Below are 12429 nucleotides of genomic sequence, written 5' to 3' on the forward strand. Positions count from 1 at the left end.
GCATTGTACAGAGGCTGAAGCAAAGAAAAAACTATTTTGCTTACTGTTAAAAATGATAAATAGCCCAAATAGTGGTGTTTCACTATGAAGCTAATATTGAGTTGCATTAGGACTGCTGGTGTTTTATTTGCAATGAGCAGGCTTCCATTGTGATAAATTCATACAACTATAACACCCATGCATATTATTAAATGAGACCGATTCACTATAGCTTGGTTTTATATTCACCTTATGCATTGATAACTAATTGATAGGGGATATAATTGTCAGGGATTTCTTCGGAGGACGATATAGCGAAATCATCATCGGAAAAAGATTACCAATATGCAGCAGAGTTGATATAGTTCAATTTGAACATTTAATAAACTCAAAATGAATATACAAAATAACAAACACAAACTCACGATATACTGACAGTCCTGTTAGGCTTACCACGCTAAACACGAACCAATCTCCCACAAATACACAGACAAACACACCCAACTAATATAGGACTTCCAATCAAAGCCAACACCACACAGCTGCCTTCAATTGGAAGTCCACCCCAATTAACTCAACATAGAAACAGATCAACCAGACTACACATAGAAATACATCAACATAGACCATAACTCAAAACACGGAAATAATAAATCAAACGCCCTCCTAACTAACACACCACCCTGAACCACATAAAACAAATACCCTCTGCCACGTCCTGACCAAACTAAAATGACAATTAACCCTTATACTGGCCAGGACGTGACAATAATGCAAAACAACTAGATTAGTAGGCCTAGACAACTAGACAAGAAGGTTAAACTACTTTATCCTAATGTAAAATATTGGATACAAAACAAACACTTGCATAATATAAAGGAGGACATGTCCAATTTAATTATATGCATGCATATCAAACAGGAATATATATTAAATGTATACACCACTGTAATATTATGAATGCCTTTCTCTCTACTTGCAGGGGATTAGACAGATGCAGCCCCCAGAGGCCCAAGCCTCAAAACCAGAACTGTGGGGAGACATGAACACTTCATTTTTTATAAATATTAACCCTCATTCGTTATACTGTATGTGCATGAATCCTTAGAAAACAGTCCATTGTACAAAAGAAGTCAAGTTTTATTAGTCATATGTACAGGATACACATGGTCCAAAGAAATAATACAAGATAGAAACTTAACATCCCCAAGTGAGGGACATCAAGGAGATTAACATTCAAAAGATTGTTCAGTACATGATGGCAAATGTTATGACAGCCACAGGTTTTTTTTATACACAGGACAGGAGTTTACAGGTTTTTGTTTCAGCTTTTCACTTACACCTTATTAAACTAATTGTGGTCGATGAATAGTTGAACATGGTGTGTAATAGGGAAGAATAAAACTTGCACACATTGCAGTACCCTGGGGCAGAAATCACCCAGCTCTGTATTTTAGAATGAGCTTCATACTGTATGTTACAATGAGCTGATCATTCTGGATGATAGAAGTAGATCCACATGTTATGCTCTAACATAGTTATGTTGCATACTGCTGAATAAACTCCTGACTAAACTCCTGGGATAGGGTGATTTTCCTGGTGGACGGGAGGTTCCCAAGTTCTTTACATCTGGGTGATGGGGTGGCATGTGCTTCACCCTGATGAGAACATAGCAGAAACATAAGGCCATGGAAGGAGAAATTAACTTCATTGAACCAGCACTGAAATTTGAGCAATCTGCTGAGAACCACAACTACCTTTGTTAATGTACAATGGTTTTGTAAACAGTTTTGCATATTCATAGGCTTGACCAAGTGTTAAACAATTTACTTTTAATTGATAATTTTCATTATATGGAATGGTGAAACACAAGGGGAGGAGAAAGTGACAAGAAGAAACAGACACTGCATGCATGTGTAACGGCCGTCATATGAAGTGGACCAAGGCGCAGTGGGTTGAGTGCTCATTTTAAACTTTTATTGAACACTAAATAAACAAAACAAGAAAGTGACCGACCGGTAATGCAGGCTTCACACAGCAGTGCAAAAACAACTTCCCACAAATCCCATGACAAAAAATACCCCTCTTAAATAAGACCTTCAATTAGAAGCAATGAAGAGCAGCTGCTTCCAATTGAAGGTCAACCCCATCAACTAAACATAGAAATAGAAAGACTAGAACATAGAAATATACTAACAGAACATTAACCAAAACCCTGGAACACTCTAAACAAACACCCCTCTACATAAACACATATCCCAACAAACCCCGAACCACATAAAACAAACACCCCCTGCCACATCCTGACCAAACTACAATAACAAATAACCCCTTTACTGGTCAGAACGTGACAGCATGTATTGACTGATCATGTAAGAATGCACAAATAACTTGGCTGGATAGCAAGCCTACTGTAGATTGAGCACAGCCAGCTGCATTTCCTACATTTTTTTAGCAGATTTTGTTAAAATGTCTTGCCTCCAAACCAGTTGGGTATGACCGTTTTGTACTGCCAAGCCAATGCTATGGAGTGAAATGAATGCATCAGTTGCCATCTGTGCCTGAAAACAAATAGTAATAAAAAGAAGACTTGCTACATTTGTCAGTAGCTGGCTAACCAGCCCACCAATTCGCGATAAAACGTTTTAAAACTGTCCAGGTCTTCAAAATGACACTGCTGCTTTCATCCCTAAAGAGCTGATAACCAGGACGAGATTGCCTGCTAACTAGCCATCGAGTCCAACAAGCTAACTTAGCTTTGCTAGCGGGCTGATAAACAGCAGTGACTCAACATTTGAATAAAAAATTCATATGGAAGTAGTTAACAGTTTAACAAAATGTGGTTCATAAATAAACGTAATACTTACATTTTCCCAAGTTATTCCTTATTCCTCTGGAACATTTTGTCACATGCAGGAAATGTTTATTGTTTCGCAAGGTGTTATATGAGAGCCTCCCCGGTGAAAGGAATAAAAAAGTATGCTCCCATGTGTGCTTTGTTTTCCAGACCTCCCAATTACGCTTATGGAACTTCCGGTAAACTTAGTACGTACTTGCCTTTTCGTGTTATGTTTAGAATCTTACAGTTGATTTCCGTACTCATTATACGCTCTAGATAGAACTAAACACATTTTAGAACACAGCTAAAATGTGCACTTCTCAGTCCTGGAGATAGCACAAGTACTCTAGCTATAGATTACTCCACCCACGGACACACACACACACACCGCCTCCCTTCACATACATGCACCTCACACACAATTCCTGGTGCGGCACTACCGGCTGTGCCTACCCCAATAATATGTGCCCTCCTCCCTCTCTTTTTCTCCCCCTCTCTCAGCCCAGACTGTGACTCTTATCACCCTGACCGATGCACAGTGTGAATTAGTAGTCTTTGAAGAACAGGGGCCCTAGCAGAACCCCTTCATTGCTATCAGACAGCCTCTGAGGCTGGTGTTTGGGTAGAAGGTGCTGGTGGTACACTGAAGTAACACGGAGGCTGTTTCATGAATTGTTTTGGTAATACTTTACTGATAGCTGACAGGTGTAATGCTTTATTACTTGTTATAAGGCTAATTATCAACTGACTGAAAAGAGAAAGGGTTTAAAATAAAACGTGTTCTGTCCAAGAAACCCTAATAATATTAATTCAAGACTACAAAGTACAGAGTCCTCAACAGTTGGCACCTCCTCTTTACATAAGACGTGCTAACCAACATTTTAGTTTTGCTTCTACCAACCTAGATTTCTAGTCTGTTTTTGGAATTGGACCATCAGTGAGTGGAACAAATGTCTAATGATGCAGCCTTGCGGGTGATGCGCCTGAGGTGTGTCGCATTATTCTTAGTCCCCCAGGCAAAATGGGACCTCAGGGGAATATGTTGTCATCTTATTTAGATATGTATTCATTTTCTCCCCGTGACAAACCTGTGAGTCACTCCCGTATGAAGCTTATACTAGCTTATAAAGTACTGCATGTCTCCAAAAAAATTGAGCGCAAATGCTATTAAAAATGAGTCACACACACTAGTAAATAGGGCCTAATACTTTCATAATACCAGTCTGGATGTATTCATTCCCAGTTATCCAACTAAATAAAGAATCCAGCTGTGAACTTTATTTAACCCACCCTCTGAGCTAAAATCAAGGTTGTGTTCAAGTGCACAGTATTTTGCTCCATATTGATTATTTAAGCTTGACAGATATTATATAGAAAATATTCATTGTTTCTTTCTCTATATGCTCCTGTGTGTGTTCCTCTGTGTGTGTGTGTCTGTGTGTGCGTTTCCTTCTCTACATGCTCCTATGCGTGTTCCTCTGTGTGTGTCTGTGTGTGCGTTTCCTTCTCTATACGCTCCTGTATGTGTTCCTGTGCATGTGTCTTTCTCTATATGCTCCTGTATGTGTTCCTGTGCATGTGTCTTTCTCTATATGCTCCTGTATGTGTTCCTGTGCATGTGTCTTTCTCTATATGCTGCTGTATGTGTTCCTGTGCATGTGTCTTTCTCTATATGCTGCTGTATGTGTTCCTGTGCATGTGTCTTTCTCTATATGCTGCTGTATGTGTTCCTGTGCGCTCAGAGGACTGATAGTGTGTGGGCGGATAGCACTCCCTAATCCGTAACACATGCAATTGTGTCCCTGGTGTGCGTTCGGAGTCGGGCTCACAACTACACACGTAGACATGCATGCCGGCGTACACATACTAGACACACATTTATTCATTTCTTTCTTTATGCAGCACCTTATTACTACTGGATGGATGTATTTACATGTCTCCGTGCACACACTTTCCTTTGGGATCCCTCCTAATCTAATATGATTTCCCTCCAGGCATCACAGGTCCGGGTTGTTGTGTGGGTCTGGCTGGCCATGTGTCTGGAGATGGCTTAACAGGCCGATCCGTGACTTGCAGAACTTGTCGCAGTGGGGCCAGGGATTGTTGGTCATGTGGCCAGGGCTAGTTGTTACTGGCACCGGTGTCTGTGCTTTGTGGCGTGTTCCCTTTCCGGCTGTTAATGATCTTATTTTGACCTCATAGATTTGGGTTCCATTGTTGATTTGGGCATGGATTTTCCTGTTTGGATTCTTATGGCATTTCTTCAGGTGTGCTTTGTGGTTGTCACAGAAACATTTTTTCTGACCTCCAGGGGCATGGGATCCACCCCTGGGCTGGGAGTAGAAAATCTGTTTAGGAAGTCTTGAGTCACTCATCCTCATGAGGTGACCTGCCCATCGGAGTCGTCTCATTACGATGGCTTCTATACTGGAGGAGTTGGTTCACTCCAGGACACTGATGTCAAGTATTTTCCTGAGACAACATTAGTGGAATCTTTCAAGAGGTTTGATGTGTTTATTGATAATGCAGTCCAAGTTTCTGCACTGTATAACAGGGTAGGGATGATCACTGAGTTGTACACATCCACTCTGGTCCTGGTGGTAATGTCATGAGTGTGCCAAAGGCAGCACTAGCTCGAGCAATCTGATGTCGCATTTCATCATTAATTAGGATATTGGTGGAGAGGTGTATACCTAGGAATGGAAAACTGGGAACGATTTCAAGTATTGCATTTTTGGCAGTGATCTTGGGGAGTACTCCCGGAACTTGCTGGAAGAGGATATTAGTTTTGCCTGTGTTGTGTAATACCCATCCTGCTGCATGCTTCTGTGAATATGTTAAAGATGAACTAGAGATCAGCTTCTGAGCAGGCACTCACTTGGGCATCATCTGCATACTGACATTTTACAACGGAAGGTTGTGGTTCTTCACTTGGCTCTGAAACAGTTGATATTGAATATCTTCCCATCTGTCCTGTAGGTGATGCGTATGCCTCTGGGGAGTCTGGTCTCTGTCAGATGGAGCATTGCTCCTAGGAAGATGGACAAGATGGTTGGTGCGATCACTGAGCCTTGCTTTTCTCCGGTCCTTTTCTCAATTGGCTTTTTGGTTTCACTACTGGAGAGAATGACAGCCTTCATACCGTCATGCAGGAGGCGGAGGAAGTTAACCCATTTTTTCAGGCAGCCAAATCTCAGGGTAACAGAGTCAAAAGCCTTGGTCGGTCACACAAACACAAAGAATGGAAATGGAACTTTCAGCCCTTGCATTAGTGCACCTGATTGGCTGTCTGCATGCATGGTTGAACACACATACTCACTAATAAAAGTGGGTTCCTCAAGTGTTCTTTAGGAAGGGTAATAAAACTATGTGAAGCCATACTTACTTAAAGAACCCTTTGAGCCCTTCAATGGTTGTTTGCAGTTCACCAAAAAAGTTCTATCATCATTTAGTGGTAAATAAAATGTAGGGGCGATGGCTCGTTAGCATATCTTGGGGCGTGGTTTGCTCACAGCTCTTGATTTGCAGCCGTGAGTAAGAGTGTCATTCCAGTTTATGTAACCTGTTGTGTCATGCCCAACAATTCCTCGGTTTCCCTTTCGAATTTGACGTAGTTCATTCTGATTTTTGATGCACTAATTCTGTGTGGTCAAAGGGTTAAAACAGAAACAACTGAAAGGTTAAAACCTCTTACATCTAGACGTTCCGCTAGCGGAACACCTGCTCCAATATCCAATGATAGGCGTGGCGCGAATTACAAATTCCTCAAAAATACAAAAACTTCAATTTTTCAAACATATGACTATTTCACAGCATTTTAAGACTCTCCTTTATCTAACCACACTGTCCGATTTCAAAAAGGCTTTACAGCGAAAGCAAAACATTAGATTATGTCAGCAGAGTACCAAGCCAGAAATAATCAGACACCCATTTTTCAAGCTAGCATATAATGTCACAAAAACCCAGAAGACAGCTAAATGCAGCACTAACCTTTGATGATCTTCATCAGATAACACACCTAGGACATTATGTTATACAATACATGCATGTTTTGTTCAATCAAGTTCATATTTATATCAAAAAACAGCTTTTTAAATTAGCATGTGACGTTCAGAACTAGCATACCCCCCGCAAACTTCCGGGGAATTTGCTAACAATTTACTAAATTACTCACGATAAACGTTCACAAAAAGCATAACAATTATTTTAAGAATTATAGATACAGAACTCCTCTATGCACTCGATATGTCCGATTTTAAAATAGCTTTTTGGTGAAAGCACATTTTGCAATATTCTAAGTACATAGCCCAGCCATCACGGGCTAGCTATTTAGACACCCGGCAGGTTTAGCCTTCACCAAAATCAGATTTACTATTATAAAAGTTTGATTACCTTTTGTTGTCTTCTTCAGAATGCACTCCCAGGACTGCTACTTCAATAACAAATGTTGGTTTGGTCCAAAATAATCCATCGTTATATCCGAATAGCGGCGTTTTGTTCGTGCGTCCCAGACACTATCCGAAATGGTAAATCAGGGTCGCGCGCATGGCGCAATTCGTGACAAAAAAAATTCTAAATATTCCATTACCGTACTTCGAAGCATGTCAACCGCTGTTTAAAATCAATTTTTATGCAATTTATCTCGTAAAAAAGCGATAATATTCCGACCGGGAATCTCCTTTTCGGCAAACAGAGGAAAAATCACAAAGACGGGGGCGGCCAGGGCACGCGCCTAAGCCCACAGTCCCTTGATCGGCCACTTGACGAAGGCGATAATGTGTTTCAGCCTGGGGCTGGGATGACGACATTCTGTTTTTTCCCGGGCTCTGAGCGCCCATGGAAGACGTAGGAAGTGTCACGTTAGAGCAGAGATCCTTAGTAAAAGATAGAGATGGCAAAGAAGTTCAAGAAATGGTCGGACAGGCCACTTCCTGTAAAGGAATCTCTCAGGTTTTGACCTGCCATTTGAGTTCTGTTATACTCAGACACCATTCAAACAGTTTTAGAAACTTTAGGGTGTTTTCTATCCAAAGCCAATAATTATATGCATATTCTAGTTACTGGGCAGGAGTAGTAACCAGATTAAATCGGGTACGTTTTTTATCCAGCCGTGAAAATACTGCCCCCTAGCCATAACAGGTTAACGGTTTAGGCATTCATTCCGAGTAGTTAAGGTCATGGCTATGGTTTGAGGAAGGTTCTGCAAACCAACCGATCTCATACCATCTAGTATCATCAAGTATTCTCACAGCTTGCTAGAGCATTGTTAACTGCTGTAGTGCAGTGGTCTGAGCAGCTCACAGCCGATCAGAGCATCTTGAGTTTGTGCCCAGCGCTAGGCAATAATTTTCATTTTTTGGGGTGAGTGCAGAGGAAGGCATATATCGACATGCTTAAGACCTTTTCAAACATCCGAAATCAAAGTCTATTTCTAGTGGCTGGTTATGTTATGACTATGACCAGTTACGGTGTCATGTGAAAGACTCAAGTAAGGTCTTGTGTCAATTGAGAACTGTTGACTAAAGCAGTGATACTCAATTCTCTCCTCAGGGACCCCCAGCTGTTCCAGAGCTTGCACACCTGATTCAACTTGTCAATTAACACAATAATAACACCTATTGAATTTTAACAATTTCGTTTAACCTTTTTAACAAAGCAAGTCCATTAAGAACAAATTATTATTTACAATGACGGCCTACCCAGGCCAAAACCTAACAATATAATATGGCTAACCAAAATTTAAAAAAACTATGGTTCATCAAAAGGTTATTTGTAGGACCTTTGAGATTGAGAATGGTTCTTTATAGTACCATTCTCAAAATAGGGATCTGCTCAGATTATATTCCAAAGAACACTTGTTTGGCACTATATAGAACCATTTTTTAATGTGTACAGTTCCACCTTGGCAGATAGATGAATACACAGTAAAGGGCATCAACACCATCTTAATATTTTGGTTATGTTTCCATTTGATTAGTTTGTGTGTTTTTAGGTCTGTATGTTGCAGTTGAATTCTTTGTTTGTAAACTCTTAGAAAAAAGGTTTCCAAAAGGGTTCTACCAAGAACCATTTATCATTAGAAACGTTTTTGGAACACAAGAGTTCTTTGTAACCTAGAACCTTTCTCATCTTTAGAACTGTTTTTGGTAGAAAGGGTTCTTTGGAAGGCAAGAAGTGTTCTTCAGAAAGCAATAAGGGGCCCCTTCAGAATCTGAATAAGATGTATTGTATTTTTGTTCTTTCTTTTAAATAGTACCTGAGCATTAGTGTTTGACTCAGTGTTTAAAAGTATAGGTGTGAGAATGTTTTAAACTTTATCTACATTATATGGGAATATTTGTACACAGCAAATTGGCCAGTGTTACCTAGTATTGATTTTTCAGTGTTACGTTTCTAGAGTTAATTCAGGAGATAACTTCTTGGTGACAGGGGGCAGTATTCAGAAATTCAGATGAATAACATGCCTAAATTAAAATGCCTGCTACTCGGGCCCAGAAGGTAGGATATGCATATTATTAGTGGATTTGGATACAAAACACTCTGAAGTTTCTAAAACTGTTTGAATGATGTCTGTGAGTATAACAGAACTCATATAGCAGGCAAAGACCGGAGAAAAAAATCCAACCAGAAAGTGGCTTGTAGTTTTTCTATCTAATCCCTATTCAAACTACAGTGTCTGTGGGGTAATTTTGCACTTCCTAAGGCTTCCACTAGATGTCAACAGTCTTTAGAACCTTGTTTTATGCTTCTACTGTTACTGGGCAGAGAATAGGAGCTGACTCAAGCCTGGGACCAACGAGTTGTTTACTGTGCAGGCACGCATGCGCACCCTTCCTTTTTTTTCCTCTGTAATGAATACGCTATTGTCCGGTTGGAATATTATCGAAGCTTTATGTTAAAAAGACCCTAAGGATTGATTGTAAACATCGTTTGACATGTTTCTACGAACAGTAATGGAACTATTTGACTTTTCGTCTCTGGTTTTGCGCTCGCGCATTATGCCTTTGGATTAGTGATCTGAACGCGCAAACAAAATGGAGGTATTTGGATATAAATATGGAGTTTATCGAACAAAACAAACATTTCTTGTGGAAGTGGGAGTCCTGGGAGTGCATTCCGACGAAGATCAGCAAAGGTAAGTGAAGATTTATAATGCTAATTCTGAGTTTAGTTGACTCCAGAACTTGGCGGGTAACTGTATAGCTTTCTTTGATGGCTGAGCTCTGTACTCAGAATATTGAAAAATGTGCTTTCGCCATAAAGCTATTTTAAAATCTAACACAGCGGTTGCATTAAGGAGAAGTGTATCTATAATTCTGTAAATAACTGTTGTACATTTTATCAACGTTTATGATGAGTATTTTTGTAAATTGATGTGCTCATTCACAAGTTTTGGAGGGAATACATTTTCTGAACATCACACGCCAATGTAAAATGATGTTTATGGATATAAAGAATAACTTTATCGAACAAAACATACATGCATTGTGTAACATTGAGTCCTGGGAGTGTCATCTGATGAAGATCAAAAGTTAGTGATTCATTTTAGCTGTATTTCAGGTTTTTGTGACACCTCTCCTTGCTTGGAAAATGGCTGCGTCCCACATGTCCCAGAGAGGTATTAACTCTGTAAAGAGTCAATTAACACTCAGTGGTGTAAATAACCATGGTGATTGTTTAATTCTTACTCTGTGTAGAGTAAAACACTCAACCACACCCATCATTATCATATTTCTCAGTCTGCTCTAAAGCAAGTTGATTTTTAGAATTGTTTGTTTCAATATCTGGGTTTTTGCATGTACATTGATTGGTGGTTGATCTAATGCTACACAAAGATAAATAACAAATGTTTCTAATCGAATCAAATCTGTTAGTAGTTGGACTTATTGAACCTGTTACTGAGATGGTTTTTCTAGTTTAGATGGTTTATGTAGTTTCATTTATCAATCTTACCTACCTTGGCAGTCATTCTGAATACCGGTTGCGGATCATTAAACGTTCCAATTATTGAATATCCTCACTCTCGCTGGATTCCAATAGGAATTACACATTACTTTGCCAATAAAGGCTTTATATTATACTGTATATATTGTTATTTTAGGCTGGGTTTCTGTATAGCACTTTGTGACATCGACTGGTGTAAAAAGGGCTTTATAAATACATTTGATAAAGAGTTTGTTAAAGGATAATAAGCTTGGTGGAACCGTTCATAAAGGGTTATAGGAAGAACCATTCAAAGCTAAAAGGATTCTTCGAAGAACCTTTAGATAATAAAAGGGTTCTTGGTAGAACCATTTATACAGGGTTCTAGGAAGAACCCTCTGCACTAAAAAGGGTTCCGCTATGGGGACAAACAGAAGAACCCTATATGGTTCTACTTGTATTTGCTCATACATAGGCCTATTTGGGTGTGTTTCCACATACAGTACCATTCAAAAGATTGGACACACCTACTCAGTCAAGGGTTTTTATTTTTACTATTTTCTACATTGTAGAATAATAGTGAAGACATCAACACTATGGAATCATGTAACCAAAGTGTTGAACAAATTCTTCAGAATAGCCACCCTTTGCCTTGATGACAGCTTTGCACACTGTTGGCATTCTCTTAACCAGCTTCACCTGGAAAGCTTTCCCAACAGACTTGGAGTTCCCACATATCCTGAGCACTTGTTGGCTGCTTTTCCTTCACTCTGCAGTTCCTGTGGCGGTCCTCATGAGAGCAGGTTTCATCATAGCACTTGAAGGTTTTTGCGACTGCACAAGTTCTTGAAATGTTCCGGATTGACTGACCTTCGTGTCTTAAAGTAATGATGGAATGAAGTTTCTCTTTTCTTATTTGAGCTTTTGTTGCCATGACATTGACTTGATTTTACCAAATAGGGCCATCTTCTGTAAACCAACCCTACCTTGTCACAACACAACTGTTTGGCTCAAAAGCATTAACCTCTCTGGGACATCTGAGACGCTACCGTCCCACCGGCGGTACACACTATCAACAGCCAGTGAAATAGCAGGGCGGCAAATTCAAAACAACAAAAATCTCATAATTCAAATATCTGAAACATCCAAGTATTATACACCATTTTAACCTCTATGGGCTAGGTGAGACGCTAGCGTGCCACCCGTGGTGCACTCCATCAACAGCAGGTGCATTTCAAGAGCGGCAAATTTGAATCCAAATAAATGTCAAAATTCAAATTTTTCAAACATACAACTATTTTACACCCTTTGAAAGATAAACATCTCCTTAATCTAACCACGTTTTACGATTTCAAAAAGGTTTTACGGCGAAAGCATAAATTTAGAGTATGTTAGGACAGTACATTTACAAGAGTTGTGTGTAATGTTTTGTCAAGTCAAAGACAGGGTCACCAAAACCATAAAAGCAGCTAAAATGATGCACTAACCTTTTACAATCTCCATCAGATGACACTCCTAGGACATTATGTTAGACAATGCATGCATTTTTAGTTCTATCAAGTTCATATTTATATCCAAAAACAGCGTTTTACTATGGCATTGATGTTGAGGAAATCGTTTCCCTCCAATAACCGGCAGTCAAGTCAGCGTCACAAATTAAATAATTAAAATTAGAAAACATTGGTAAA

The 12429-nt window shown here is 39.6% G+C and overlaps 1 long non-coding RNA gene across 1 annotated transcript; it reads right to left on the reverse strand.

The window, feature by feature from the left end:
- Positions 1-335: 335 nt before the first annotated feature.
- Positions 336-3223, reverse strand: LOC145857990 (uncharacterized). The gene is made up of 2 exons (XR_014378695.1): positions 2847-3223; positions 336-1637 (listed from the first exon to the last, which is right to left on the reverse strand). It is a non-coding gene; the product is annotated as an uncharacterized LOC145857990 (long non-coding RNA).
- Between the last annotated feature and the right edge of the window lie 9206 nt (positions 3224-12429).

Source organism: Salmo salar, chromosome 09 (genome assembly GCF_965601325.2).
Source record: "Salmo salar chromosome 09, fSalSal1, whole genome shotgun sequence".
In the NCBI taxonomy this organism is placed as follows: domain Eukaryota; kingdom Metazoa; phylum Chordata; class Actinopteri; order Salmoniformes; family Salmonidae; genus Salmo; species Salmo salar.